At 43.0% G+C, this 12,124-nt stretch overlaps 1 protein-coding gene across 41 annotated transcripts in view; it reads left to right on the top strand.

The window, feature by feature from the left end:
* The window catches only part of ZNF438 (zinc finger protein 438), a 144,169-nt gene that overhangs the window by 7,385 nt on the left and 124,660 nt on the right, over positions 1-12,124 (top strand). For 24 of the 41 annotated variants that reach the window (XM_032473763.1, XM_032473768.1, XM_032473767.1 and 21 more), the window contains one exon: positions 9,439-9,512. The exons of the other annotated variants lie outside the window; for them this stretch is intronic. The gene's annotated coding sequence lies outside the window, so the exon portion shown is untranslated. The remainder of the gene's footprint in view (positions 1-9,438; positions 9,513-12,124) is intronic. 41 annotated transcript variants of the gene reach the window in all.

Below are 12,124 nucleotides of genomic sequence, written 5' to 3'. Positions count from 1 at the left end.
TCCTTTTTTGGGGGGTGGGGTGGGGAGGGAGGTAATTATGTTTATTTATTTAGTTACTTTTTTTTTTAGAGGAGGTACTGGGGATTGAACCCAGAACCTCACACATGCTAAGCATGTGCTCCACCACGTTGAGCTATACCCTCCCCTCTCATTCTAATTTTCTAATTAGAATCTATATTATTCTCTTCAGCCATCTTTTATGTCAAATTTGAGACAGTTGCTCTTACTTTTTCCCCATGCTGACCTAAACCTCAAACTGACTTGACTTCAACAACAAACAAAATGATAACATAATGGTTAGGTTTTATTTTCCTTTCTGAAACATTTGGGGTTCATCTTACTCTAAGTGAGTACATGCATCCCTCTTTGTGAGGTGCTGGGAGCTGGTGACAGTCACTTCATCTTCTAGACTGAAAAATGTAAGAGGAGATGGTCAGTTTACCCAAGTAAACCAGGCTCAAAGATAGGATTTAGCATTTAGGTTTTAAAAAACCAAGCCACACTATCATTTCTATCAGATCAAAAAGAGTATCTACTTAAATATTTGATCAGTTACCATTTTGTTTGAAGATTATTTGATGATACTCAGTTGTTGCTACTAGTTTTAGTAATTGGAGATTTTAATATTTCATATGATATCCATCGGCTGGATTTGGACCACTAATGGTATGAAATTGTGGGTCTGCGACTTAGAGAAGGAAAAAGTACACCTTTGTTAGTGCAGCTGTCGATCCGGCAAGAAGGATTATAATTAGACTTAAAAGGTGAAGATTCCCAACTTTCCATAAAACTGAATTACCATAACAAAAATATTTTTCTTACCTCCATGAAGAAAAATGCTAATACCCAAGTAACCATAATATTTATTGTGTGATGGAAGGGCGAGACCGCCACTGGCGTGCAGCTGAGACAAAGCTGAATTTCATACTTGCTAAGCAAAGGAGAACTGTGCTTGCAGAATATAGTTCTCAAAGCAGGCAGAGATGTACTTACATCGGGTTTTGAAGAAGCATAGGGTTTTAGGATTGATTTTTATTGAAGTGTGAGATAATTTAAGGATTGGTTGACTTTAAACTTGGAGTTTAGGGACTGGCCGGCTTTGAGGAGCCAGGGCTCTGACAGGGGCAGTTGCTGGTCGGCTGCCTTTCTCAGCTGTGTCCTTCAGGGGAAAAACTGAGTGGAGTTTAAGGATTGATTGGGGCATTTTTAAAACCGGTTCTGTGTTTACTTGTCCTCAGCTTGGGACAAGCACCAAAGAATCATCTTTTCCTTTTCTTGAACTTGGAAAATAAGTACTTTGAATTTTCCACATTTATGTCAAACCTTTAGCAGTTGTGCTGATACAACACTTTTGATTTTACTTTTCTTCTGAAACTTAAAAATAAGAAATGAGCACAGAGAATATTATTTGTGTCCTGTTTGCAAGTCTCAGGGGTCCGTGACATTTGAGACCCAGGCCGTTTCAAGGATTATTTTTATATGTAGTTAAAAAAGGTCATTGTCATTTATGGAAATACTTTTAATGCTTTAAGTATTACGGCGAAAGCCGTGTCACTTTTATGTTTATCGGTCTCTCTCGTGGCAGTGTGTTGTATCGTATGCCTGCCAAAATTAGGCTTGCTGGATGCTGAATTCTAGATCTAAAAGATTTTTGTTTTTGCTGCTGTTAGAAACATGTCTAGAAGTGATTACCACTTGCAAGTTTGCTAGCAGTTCTTATCAACACGTTAGAAGGTTTCATAATTATGTTGTGTGTCTTTTATGTAAGGTAGGCTGAATCATTGTAGTTTCTGTGAATACCACGACTATTATTGTATCATTTAAAGTGTTTTGGTTTAATATTTATTTTAGAATATTTTTATTCTTCAGAATGAAATAGCTGTTTATGACTGTTAACCAGAACTACGATAGAAAGTAGATATTTTTCTAAATTGATCGAGTTTTCAAAATGTTTTCCTGTGGAGATGTTAAATTCGGAGGGCATCATTTATCTTAGAAGTTAGAGAAGGCAAAGTGAGTTGTTGGTATACCTTACTTATTGTATTGACATTTTATTTAAAACACCCTACATAGGATATTGACATGAAATAAGCCCATGATATTTAAAAAAGAATGGGTGCTGTGCGTGTTGTGTCTGTGTTTATGCAGCCCCTGTTTCCTTCTTGTGTCTGCCTTCCAGATAGGGATTACCCAGGCTAAAGCCGTGTTTGTGATTTAGATAAAGCATTTTTCTGTGAAAGCTCTTTGAGAATGTGAAGCCTGATTCTTGTTTTTGCTTATGGTCCAAATTTCTGACCTGATGTGATAGTTAACCTTAAGAGGTTAATCTTCACCTAGTATCAAAATTAATATTATGATTTTCTTTATGGGAGCACTGTTGTTTAACTACCACATGGTACTCAGACATATTCATCCTCAACATTTAATTTTTCAAAATTTATACTGAATAAGTACTTAAACTTTCTAGGAAGAAGTCGTTGCTGCCTGAGTATGGTTATTGGTATTACTCCTGCGCAATCTACAGTATGAAGTAATGGATTTGAAATGTGTTTTTTCTCTCTGCACATGCGGTGAATAGTTGGGCTTTTATTGCCTAGTGATATGATCAAAAAAAGAATCTTACGCTAGGTGATCTTTCATAGTAAAATGGAAAAAAAAAACGGTTATATGCGCTTTAGTAAAAGCCTTTTTTTCTAGACTTTGCTAACACAATGTATAAAGTGGTATCACATAGTTTTAATTTGCATTTCTTTGATTACCAGTGAGGCTCAGCTTTTCCTCATTCTCTTGTTAGCCGTGTGGATTTCACCTACAGTTGCCAGATTTAGCAAATAAAAATACAATACGAGACACTGTTAAATTTGAATTTCGAATAAACAACAATTTTTTTTAACGTAAGTATATACTATACAATAGTTGGACGCACACTAAAATTCTTTTCATTGTTTACCTTTAATTCAGACTTAATGGGGCATCCTGTATTTTATCTGACCCCTCTAATTTTACTTTTAGTGAATTGTCTGCTTCTTTCTCTTACCAAGTTTTCAGTTGCATTTCCTGTCTTTTTATTGTTATTTTCCAAGAGTTCTTGGCATACACTGGATATTAACTCCTTTGTGGGTTTTTTTGTTTTTTAGATGTTGCAAGCACATACTTCCAGTCTTTTGCCTATCTGTTAATTTTGTCTGTAGTGTCCTTTGTTGAGTTACAAGTCCTTAATTTTGAGGGAGTCAGTTCCATCAAAATTCCCCCATGTTGTTTATACCCTTGTGATCTTTCATCACTCAGGGTCACAAATGCATTATGCTGCTTTTTCTTTCATTAGCTTCCCAGTTTTACCTTTCATAGTTAGATGTTCAATCCATGTGGTGTTTATTTTATGGAAAGAGTATTAGAAGATGCCCTGAGAGAGGTCCTGGGGGTTCAGATTGCGTGGGGATTGCAGGCCGTTGTAAGGACTTGGGATTTTATGCTAACTGAAGTAGGAAGCCCGTGGAGGTTTTCACAGAGGGTGCCACAGTCTGAGTTGTGCTTTTTGAAAGCTCTTTGATAACTATATAGAACGGGGTGTGTGGGGTACAGCGCAGACTGCTGCGTCCTGCGCAGTGTCGTGCTCCTTCTTCCCTTTTCAGCATCCGAGCTCCTCTGGTCTAGCTGGGTACATGGCTCCTGACAAAAAGATGTATTTTCCACTTTCCCTGCCTGTAGGTGTGGCTGTGTGATTAGATGTTTGGGGCAATTAGATGTGAGCAGAAGTGATACGTACAACTTTGGGTTGATCTACTTTAAGATAAGGTGCTTGTCCTGTTCATCACCCTACCCCACCCCCACCCCCTTCCTACCAGCTGGAAAGTCCCAGCAACTATAATGGTAACAACTACCTCGAACCCGGAGGTGGAAGTCCTGGGATGCACGTAGCAGGGCCTCCCCCCCATCAGCCTAGCTCCCTGAGTGACACTGTGGAGCAGAACCAACGACTGTGATCACTAAATAAGGTGACCCTTATTATGTTGTGGCAACACACTTGGTGAAACTGTCACCTCTGATAACTTGGAAGACAGTGTGTCTGTCGAGTTGGTAAATCAAGGGGAGCGATTAGAAAGACTACTGAAGTGAGGGGACCGCTCCCTTCTGCTTCAGCAAGGACCTGCAGGCCAAGGGTCAAATGAAGGGATGATGAGCTGGTTTGCAGCTAGACTTGGGAGAGAGTCTAGTTTTGCTAAAGGAGGTTCTTTCTGCCTGTGGCCTATGCTCTGAACAGACTGAAAGGACAATAATACGGAGTATTGCAGGGTTAGAAAAAGCTGCTTCTGTATCCCAAACAGCGAGAGGTAAGATTCATTCTCAGGAGCCTCCTGTTAGATTTTCTTGGCCAGACAGTAGAAGCCAGTCCAGGCAAGGAACAAATTAAGGATTTACCGTCCCGCCCGAACCTGTCAGCTCACCTAGGTAAAGCCCCACTTTCAAAGTCTCGGTCTCCTGCACTGTGAGGGTTTAGTTCTTACTTATGGCACGCTCGTGGCTCTGTTCCACGTCCTCTGTTGCTCCAAGCCAGAGGGACAGGCCTTTGGGGGACACTGCTGTTCTGTGGCAGAGGGAGAAGAGACGGCAGAGTCAGGTGCTTGGAAGTGACCTGTGTTACTTTTGTTCACGTTTTATTGGCCAAAGTGAATCAAATGGTTGAGCCTGCAACCAGTCAGGCAGGAAGAACCAGCGGAAGAACCATCTCAGGTTACATGGCCTGCCCGGCTGACAGTGGGACATGGTGGTATAACCTTCCTTTCGTGAGTCAGATGACCTCAATGTAGCTAACCTTAGATCGAGGGAGAGAAAGATGGATCTGCCACAGAAGACCGCACATCAGAGGAGGAATGACAGCTTCATATCTACGACCAGACCAAGTCTTTAGTTGTGGTTACTGTCACGTGGTCTTGACTGAAGGCAAACAGACCTGTTGAACTTTTGAGAGGATTATATGGTCAAAGATCCCACAAGTTTGGCTTGCAAAAGCCCGTGGTGGGTTTGACACTGACACCAAATGCAACCCTGGACCCCCCAGTTTGCACCAGGTCTTTGCTGCCTCTTTGGAGCACAGACTTCCCCTATCCACTTCATGCGTGGCCAGAACGGATAATGGGGGGAAAATCTTCTAGAGGCAAAGCCAGGCTCCAGCAGACAAAGTGACAAGGGAGATTTCCCCCCACGTCCCCAGACAACAGGACTGAGTGTAACCAAGGCTCTGGCTTCCCTGGCTGGTAGCATGGGGATTCTTTGCCGTTCTTGTCCAGCCACATTTCATCATTGGTAAGAATATGTATTTGCCATTCTTCTCTTTTCAGAATGGAAGATTTAAATGGATTCATCTTGTTTTCCTTCCACTGTATTTGGGTGGGAAGGTGGTAGAGAGGTGGTTACTGGTCTGTTAGTTTGTAGGTCACTGGACTGGGATGGAGCTGTGCCAATACTCGCAGAAGAGACCGTGCGTCGCCCAGAGATCGCAGGCTGTGAGCAGAATCCAGTAGCTGGATGGGACTTCGGGAGATGCCTGCTCCGGAGTTGGGGGAAGGATGCGCTCCCACCTCTGATACTTAGTTCAGCCCAAAGCCCCTATGTAGAAACTTTATTTCTTAAGTTTCTTGTAGGCAGTTGAGGCCACATATCTTTAAGTTTTGGCCAGTAAACGGGCGTGGACGTGATCTGTGCAGTTTCTAAACCTTATCTGCAATCAGATCTGCTTGTCAGTCATGTTCTTTTTTCCTCACCCCCGTGAACAAGGTGTTGGTGAGCAGCTTCTTCCATACAGACCAGGACAGCATCCCCAGGGAGCGGTGGGACACGACAGAAGGAGCCTCAGTCTCTGGACCTTCCTGGACTATTTGTCTGCCCCTGAACTATTGTGTGCGAGAGAAATAAACCCCTCTTTTGTTTGAGCCACTGTTCTTTTGGTTTTCTTACAGCAGACTGGCCTATATGTTAGTTAATACAAATGGCAGTGGTGTAAACAGGAAACAAACATGGAAAGTTAATTTGAAATTGTTCTTAGTGATTTTTTTCTCAGTGGAAGCTTTTCATCTATATTTTCTTCCTATGAAAAGTTATTTTTCAAATTGTTTAGCAAAAAGTTTAGAAATAAACTTTTTTTACTTGGACATCACTCCTATTGTGAGTATGGTATATTCCTTTTTATTTCATATGCATATGTTTTACATATTTATATAAAATTTCGTGTCCTGATATTTTCACATGATAATCGTTCTCTTTGTTGCTTTAGAGGCCTTGTACTTGCACAGTTACTGTTATCAAACATCCAGTTTTACCACCTTGACGTAAAATGTAATTACTGTTGGCTGCTATGGACTGAATTGGGTTCCCCCCAAATTCATGTTGAAGTCTTAACCCCAACTGACTGTACTGGAGATGGGGCTTGTGAGGGGGTGATTACGGTTACATGAGGCCGTCAGGGTGCATCCTGGTCCTGTAGAACTTAGAAGAAAGGGAAGAGACACCAGAGATCTCTCTCTGCCATGTGAGGAGGGGGCTGTCTGCAGCCCAGCAAGAGAGGTCTCACCAGAACCCAGCCAAGCTGGACTTCGGCCTCCAGAACCATAAGAAGGGAGGGTTGTGTTCTCGAAGCCACCCGGCCGTAGTGCTTGGTTACGGCAGCCCGAGCTGACCGAGCCAGAGCCCAGGCTTTTAACTGCGACACCACATACAGAGGCTTTTCTTAGATAGCAAAGCAGACAGCGAAGAAGTGTCCAAAAAAGTTGAATGCCAAGAAAGAATAATGTACCTGAAGCCAGGAACGAGCCCTTTAAGACGGAGGATGGCCGTATTTAACTGACAGGTCTAATACATCCAGAATGAATCTTCAGCTCAGAAGTCACCTGTTTTTTGGAGAGAGCAGTTTTGTGTTTGCAGGCAGCATCCAGCTCTCAGAGGGCAGGGGCGTGGCTTGGGAGCAGGGAAGAGGAGCTGTGAAAATACTGAGTCCAGGCTGTCTTACAAGACACTTGGCTGTGAAGAGAAAGGGCCAAACAGGACGGTGGCAAGGGAGAGACATGACGTCTGGGGGAGTGTATCGTCCTGTTGGTTCATTTGTTTTATGATGGGAGAGATTTAAGCATTTCTGTGCAGTGGGGGGAAAGCCCAATGAGAGAGGGAGATTAAAGATGCGGGGTGGGGGAGGAGAAAGGATGACATCAGATCCCTAAGGAGGTGGGCTGGATGGCTTGAGTTCCAGGGCTCTGGCTGGAGGTTAGCTTCGGGCAGGAAGAGGGACATCCTTCCTCCCGCCGGCCAGGAAGGAGATCAGAGTGGGCGTGTGGTTGTTGATCGGTGGGATGGAGGAAACTGAGGGAGCCTGAGCTAGTGACCTCTCTTTTGTTTCTGTGGAGGTGAGGTCATTTGCTGAGTGGAGGGGAGAGCAGGAAGCTTGAAGAAAGTGCTGGAAGCTTGGAATTCTTTCTGTGGGCTGGGAGAGGGGGACCGGATTGGAAACCTAAAAAAGACTGGTGGACTCCTGATGGGAGACTGTGTGTTTGCAGGTCCGCAGGTGGCATGGGTGGGAACTTTTGTCACAGTGATCTCTGGATGGTTGGGGTGTGGGAGTGAAGAAGTAGATCCTTAGGTTGGTTCAGGAGATGGACAGGCTGGCAAGAAAGTTGAGAGTGCAGGCAAGGTGAGGGCAAAGCTGGGTGATCAGATCCCAGGTTACAGTGGGCAAGAAGGAAAGCTCAGGGTGTAGTTGATAGATCAGGATAAAAAAAGGGGGGTTTGAGGAAAAGCTGGAGGCCTAAACATACTTAAGATCAAGTATGACTTATTCATTCACTCACTGAATAAACATTGAACATTTATCTTCCAGACACTGTTCTCGGTGGTGTGGCTACTTTGGTCAAAACAGTGATCAGAACAAAGCCCCTGCCCTAGCGGGGAGGTAGGCAGCAAACAGATACATAATTGCAGACGGTAAGAAAATGGTAAAGAGGAAAATGAGGAAGGGTAAAGGGTTAGAGAGTGGTCATGGGAACCGGGAAGTGACCTCTGAGCAGACTTGAGTGTAGTCAGGACGGCAGTGCATGTGGGTCAGGAAGCATCCCAGTCAGAGCCCTGGCCAGTGAGGAGGGGAGAGGTGATGAAGGCGGGGGCCCGCGGTACATCCGGGCCACAGGGAGGATTTAGGATTTTATTCAGGTGTCATGGAAAAGACACCCATCCATCAGAGGAGAGGCTGTCTTACTTTCTGATGGTTCAAGTTGGCTGCCTTGTGGGGATTTGATTGGCTGTGGGAGGCAAGGAATCTGGGGAGCTAGAAGGGTGAGACTGCAGCCTGCAGGCAGCTTTTTGGAGTTTAAGATTTTGGCAGCTGAGTTCCTCTGGGTGAAGGCGCTCACCAGCTACGGTGAGCAGACAGACACACCCACTCCACAATAGGCATTCTTTTTGTGGATAAAGACCCGACCCTGACCCTGACCCTTGGCTTCTGCTACACCCTTTCCTGTTTTTGATTCTGCGCCCCACCAGCTTCATTATTCATTCTCCCCTTTTGTCCTTACCTTGTCTTTCAGATCTGATGCGCATTGTTGTCTGCCTGGCCAAGACTTCCTCTAGTTTTAGGTTTTCAGATATTTGTGTTGCAATCTGATTTGCAGTTTTCAGAAAACGTCCATGGAGGCATAGTGTTACCCAGTCCAAACTTGTTCTGCTCCTGCCACAATAGGCCAATAAATCGGGAGATGAGCTGTTGGGGCAAGGAGAACAACTATTGGGAAAGCCAGCAGACCCAGAAGATGGGGGACTAATGTCCTAGAGAACCATCTTCCCCCAGTCAGAATTCAGGCTCCTTTTATACTAAAAAGGGGACGGGGCGTGGTTGGTTGGTGCAAACTTCTTGGTGTCAGAATCCTTTGGTCTTGTTGATCTTTGTTCAGTCACTCCTTTGTCCTGCCCACGTGGGCCATGTCATGCTGTCCCTGTAAACCTCCAAGGAGACAAGTCTTATCTTCTATTCTTCAACTTTTTCTCTCTCTGTGAATAGGAAAGTGTTATCCCCTTAAAGATCAGAGCCTGGAGAATGGGCTGTCCTGTCTATTTCAAGCTCTAGGCCATGTTCTCTTACAGAAGGTGCAGAACCAGCACGACTGAGCACAGGCAACAGAGCGCAGGGTTGGGGCCAAAGGATTAGATCCAGTATGGAGTCAGGTTGGTTCCTCCCTAGGACACTAGCACGTGAGACGGGTGAAGTGCAGTACTCTGCCCACTAACTATTCTCTGACCCTTTAAAGCAGCCCCGAGACAGCTGCAGAAAACGCCCAGCCTCCCAGCTCACAGTGTGGAAAGCCCTGCCTTGCACCATGATGCTGCCTTCGGCAGTGGGCCCTCCCTGGGGTCCTCTCGGGTCACGCTGTCCCAACTTAGTTGTACCTTCTTAATCCTTAGGCACCTCCAGCCAAAGGGCAGTCCGGGAACCTCCGGTTACAAAGTGGCGTGCTGGGGGCGCTCAGAACCATGAGGTGGGTGTGGTGTAGCTTCCCCTGTGTTAGTTTTACTTGCTGGCTGTTATTTAATTTATTATACTTGCACAGTAAATATGGATGTCATTCTAATTATAAGCCACGAGTTCTGTCTGTCCCACTCAACAAATTTCTTATATTGACCCTACTTTAAAAATGTTAAATGTTTTTTATAACAAAAGAATGTAGATGCGTTATGGTTTAGATTAGAACATCTTTGGGAACTCTTTAAGGGAAACAACATGGGTCCCTCTGCTCTGCATTAGTAATTTTTTTTTTTCCCATTGAAGTAGAGTCTGTTTACAATGTTCTGTTAGTTTCTGGTACAGCATAGTGTTTCAATTATATATTCATATATATATGTATATATATATACCTTTTTATATTCTTTTTCATTATAGGTTATTACAAGATATGGCATATAGTTCCCTGTGCCATGCAGTAGAACTTTGTTGTTTATTTATTTAATATGTAGTAGTTAGACAGACAAGGTTAGAACTACCTTTTTAAGTTGGTGAGTTTTTAATTCTTTATTTTCATTTTTATGTTTAATGGAGCTATTATAACATTTGTATTCAGCATGGCATAGGAACTGGCCATGAAGCTTTAGATATTTCTGATAAAAATAGGAATATTTCCCTCCTCTAGTCAAGTTTCATTTTGACAAATGTCATTAAAGTAAGCACTGCTGCATTATAAAAAGGATTTATAAGAAGCGAGTGATGGCCTGTTAAGGCTAGCACTCAAAACAAGGTCATCCTAGGCCACAAAATAAGTTTGACACTTTGGATTAATTTTTTTAAAAAGATATCACTTACATTAAAGTCTGTAATGATTCTTCTGAATTGACAGTGGATCTTTAAGCATTAAGATAAAAAATTACTCTCTTTGGATTATTTGCTATTAAGAAATTGATTCAGGGTCAGGGATTTTGCATAATTCTGCCAAATTATAAGACTGATGAAAGAGAAGGGTAAAGCTCAGTGGTAGACTGCATGCTTAGCACGCAGGAGTTCCTGGGTTCAATCCCCAGCACCTCCATTAAAACAAACAAACAAACTTAACCCCCTCCCTGCCCCCCCAAAAAACCACTGATGAGGACAAGAATTTGGTCGTGCTCACTAATGCGTCCTGAGCTAGGAGTCAAACACAGGCCTGCTGCTTAACACTCAATGACTGTTTTTCGAGTGAATGAATGAACCTCCTTTGATGTCACTTGGGAATAATATTGTCTGGTTATAGATACAGGGCAGCGTCAGGGTTGAACTGAGGGAAACTTCCTGGGTGTTCAGTCCCAATGTTGTTATCAATATGTGGCCTCTTTCAATTAAGAAAAACAGGGACACAGATGTAAACTTACTTTTGAGTCTACCAGTTGTCAAGTCTGTTTAAAGACATGACATGAAAATTCTGTCTGTAAAGGAGATGGCAACACAGAATCTGTCTGTATGGTGCAAGTAGCTGCACTCAGATGAGAGGAGATACCCAGAGTGGGAGAAAATCCACAAAAATTGTGTATCCGATGGTGTATTTGTCTCCAGAATTTATATAGAACTCTTATAACTCAGTAATAAAAAGGACAAATAACCCAACTGAAAAATGGGCAAAGGATCTGAATAGACACTTCTCCAGAGAAGACTCACAAGTGGCTAATAAGCACATGAAAAGGTGCTCAGCATCATCAGCCATGGGGTGTGCAAACCATAACCACCAGAGAAGGCACTCAGAGCCAGTGCTCGGCTGTGATCAAAGACAGGTCATGACAGGTGTTGATAAGGTGATAGGTGTGGAGAAATCGGAACCTTTGTGCATTGCTGGTGGAGATGTACGAGGGGGCAGCCACTTTGGAAAACAGCCCAGCAGCTCTTTAAATGGCTAAAACATGGAGTGACCGTTTGTTACCCAGGAATTCCATTCCTCGGTTTATACCCAAAAGAAATGAAAACATACGTTCACACAGACACTGGTGCGTGAATGCTCACAGCAGCATTATTCCTCATAGTTAAAAAGTAGAAACAACCCAGAGGTCCATCAGTTGATGAGTGGAAAAACAAAATGTAGCACATCCACAGAATGGAATATTATTCAGCAAGAAAAAAGGAATAAAGTACTGACATATGCTGCAACATGGATAAATCTCAAAGCATTATGTATTGTCTGATTCCATTTATCTGAAATGTCCAGAATAGGCCAGAAAGTAGGTTTGTGGGTTGGGTGAGTTGGAGGCGGGGAGACAGGGAGTGACTGCTGATGGGGAGGGAGTTTCTTTTCAGGATGATGAAAATAGTCTAAAAGTGCTTGTGGTGATGGTTGCCTAACTCTGTGAATATACTAAAATCAATGCACTATGAACTTCAAAAGGGTGAATTGTTATGATAGGTGAGTTATATCTCAATAAAGCTGTTAAAAAAAGAATAAATGAGGTAACATGTGGGAATATGCTTTGAGCTATTTTGAGAAGATACAAATAATGTTGTGGTCTGACTGAAAGGCTTTTACACAGTAGCAGGATAACTTAGATATTTTTCCTTGCTTGCAGGCCTGTGGGTTTTCTGCCACGACTCCACTTTATAAGGCTATAACTCAGCAATGTAAAATATTGAAAATGTTGA

This window comes from Camelus ferus, chromosome 35 (assembly GCF_009834535.1).
Source record: "Camelus ferus isolate YT-003-E chromosome 35, BCGSAC_Cfer_1.0, whole genome shotgun sequence".
In the NCBI taxonomy this organism is placed as follows: domain Eukaryota; kingdom Metazoa; phylum Chordata; class Mammalia; order Artiodactyla; family Camelidae; genus Camelus; species Camelus ferus.
Note: the sequence above shows the minus strand (reverse complement) of the source record. Positions and strands in the feature narration are given on the sequence as shown.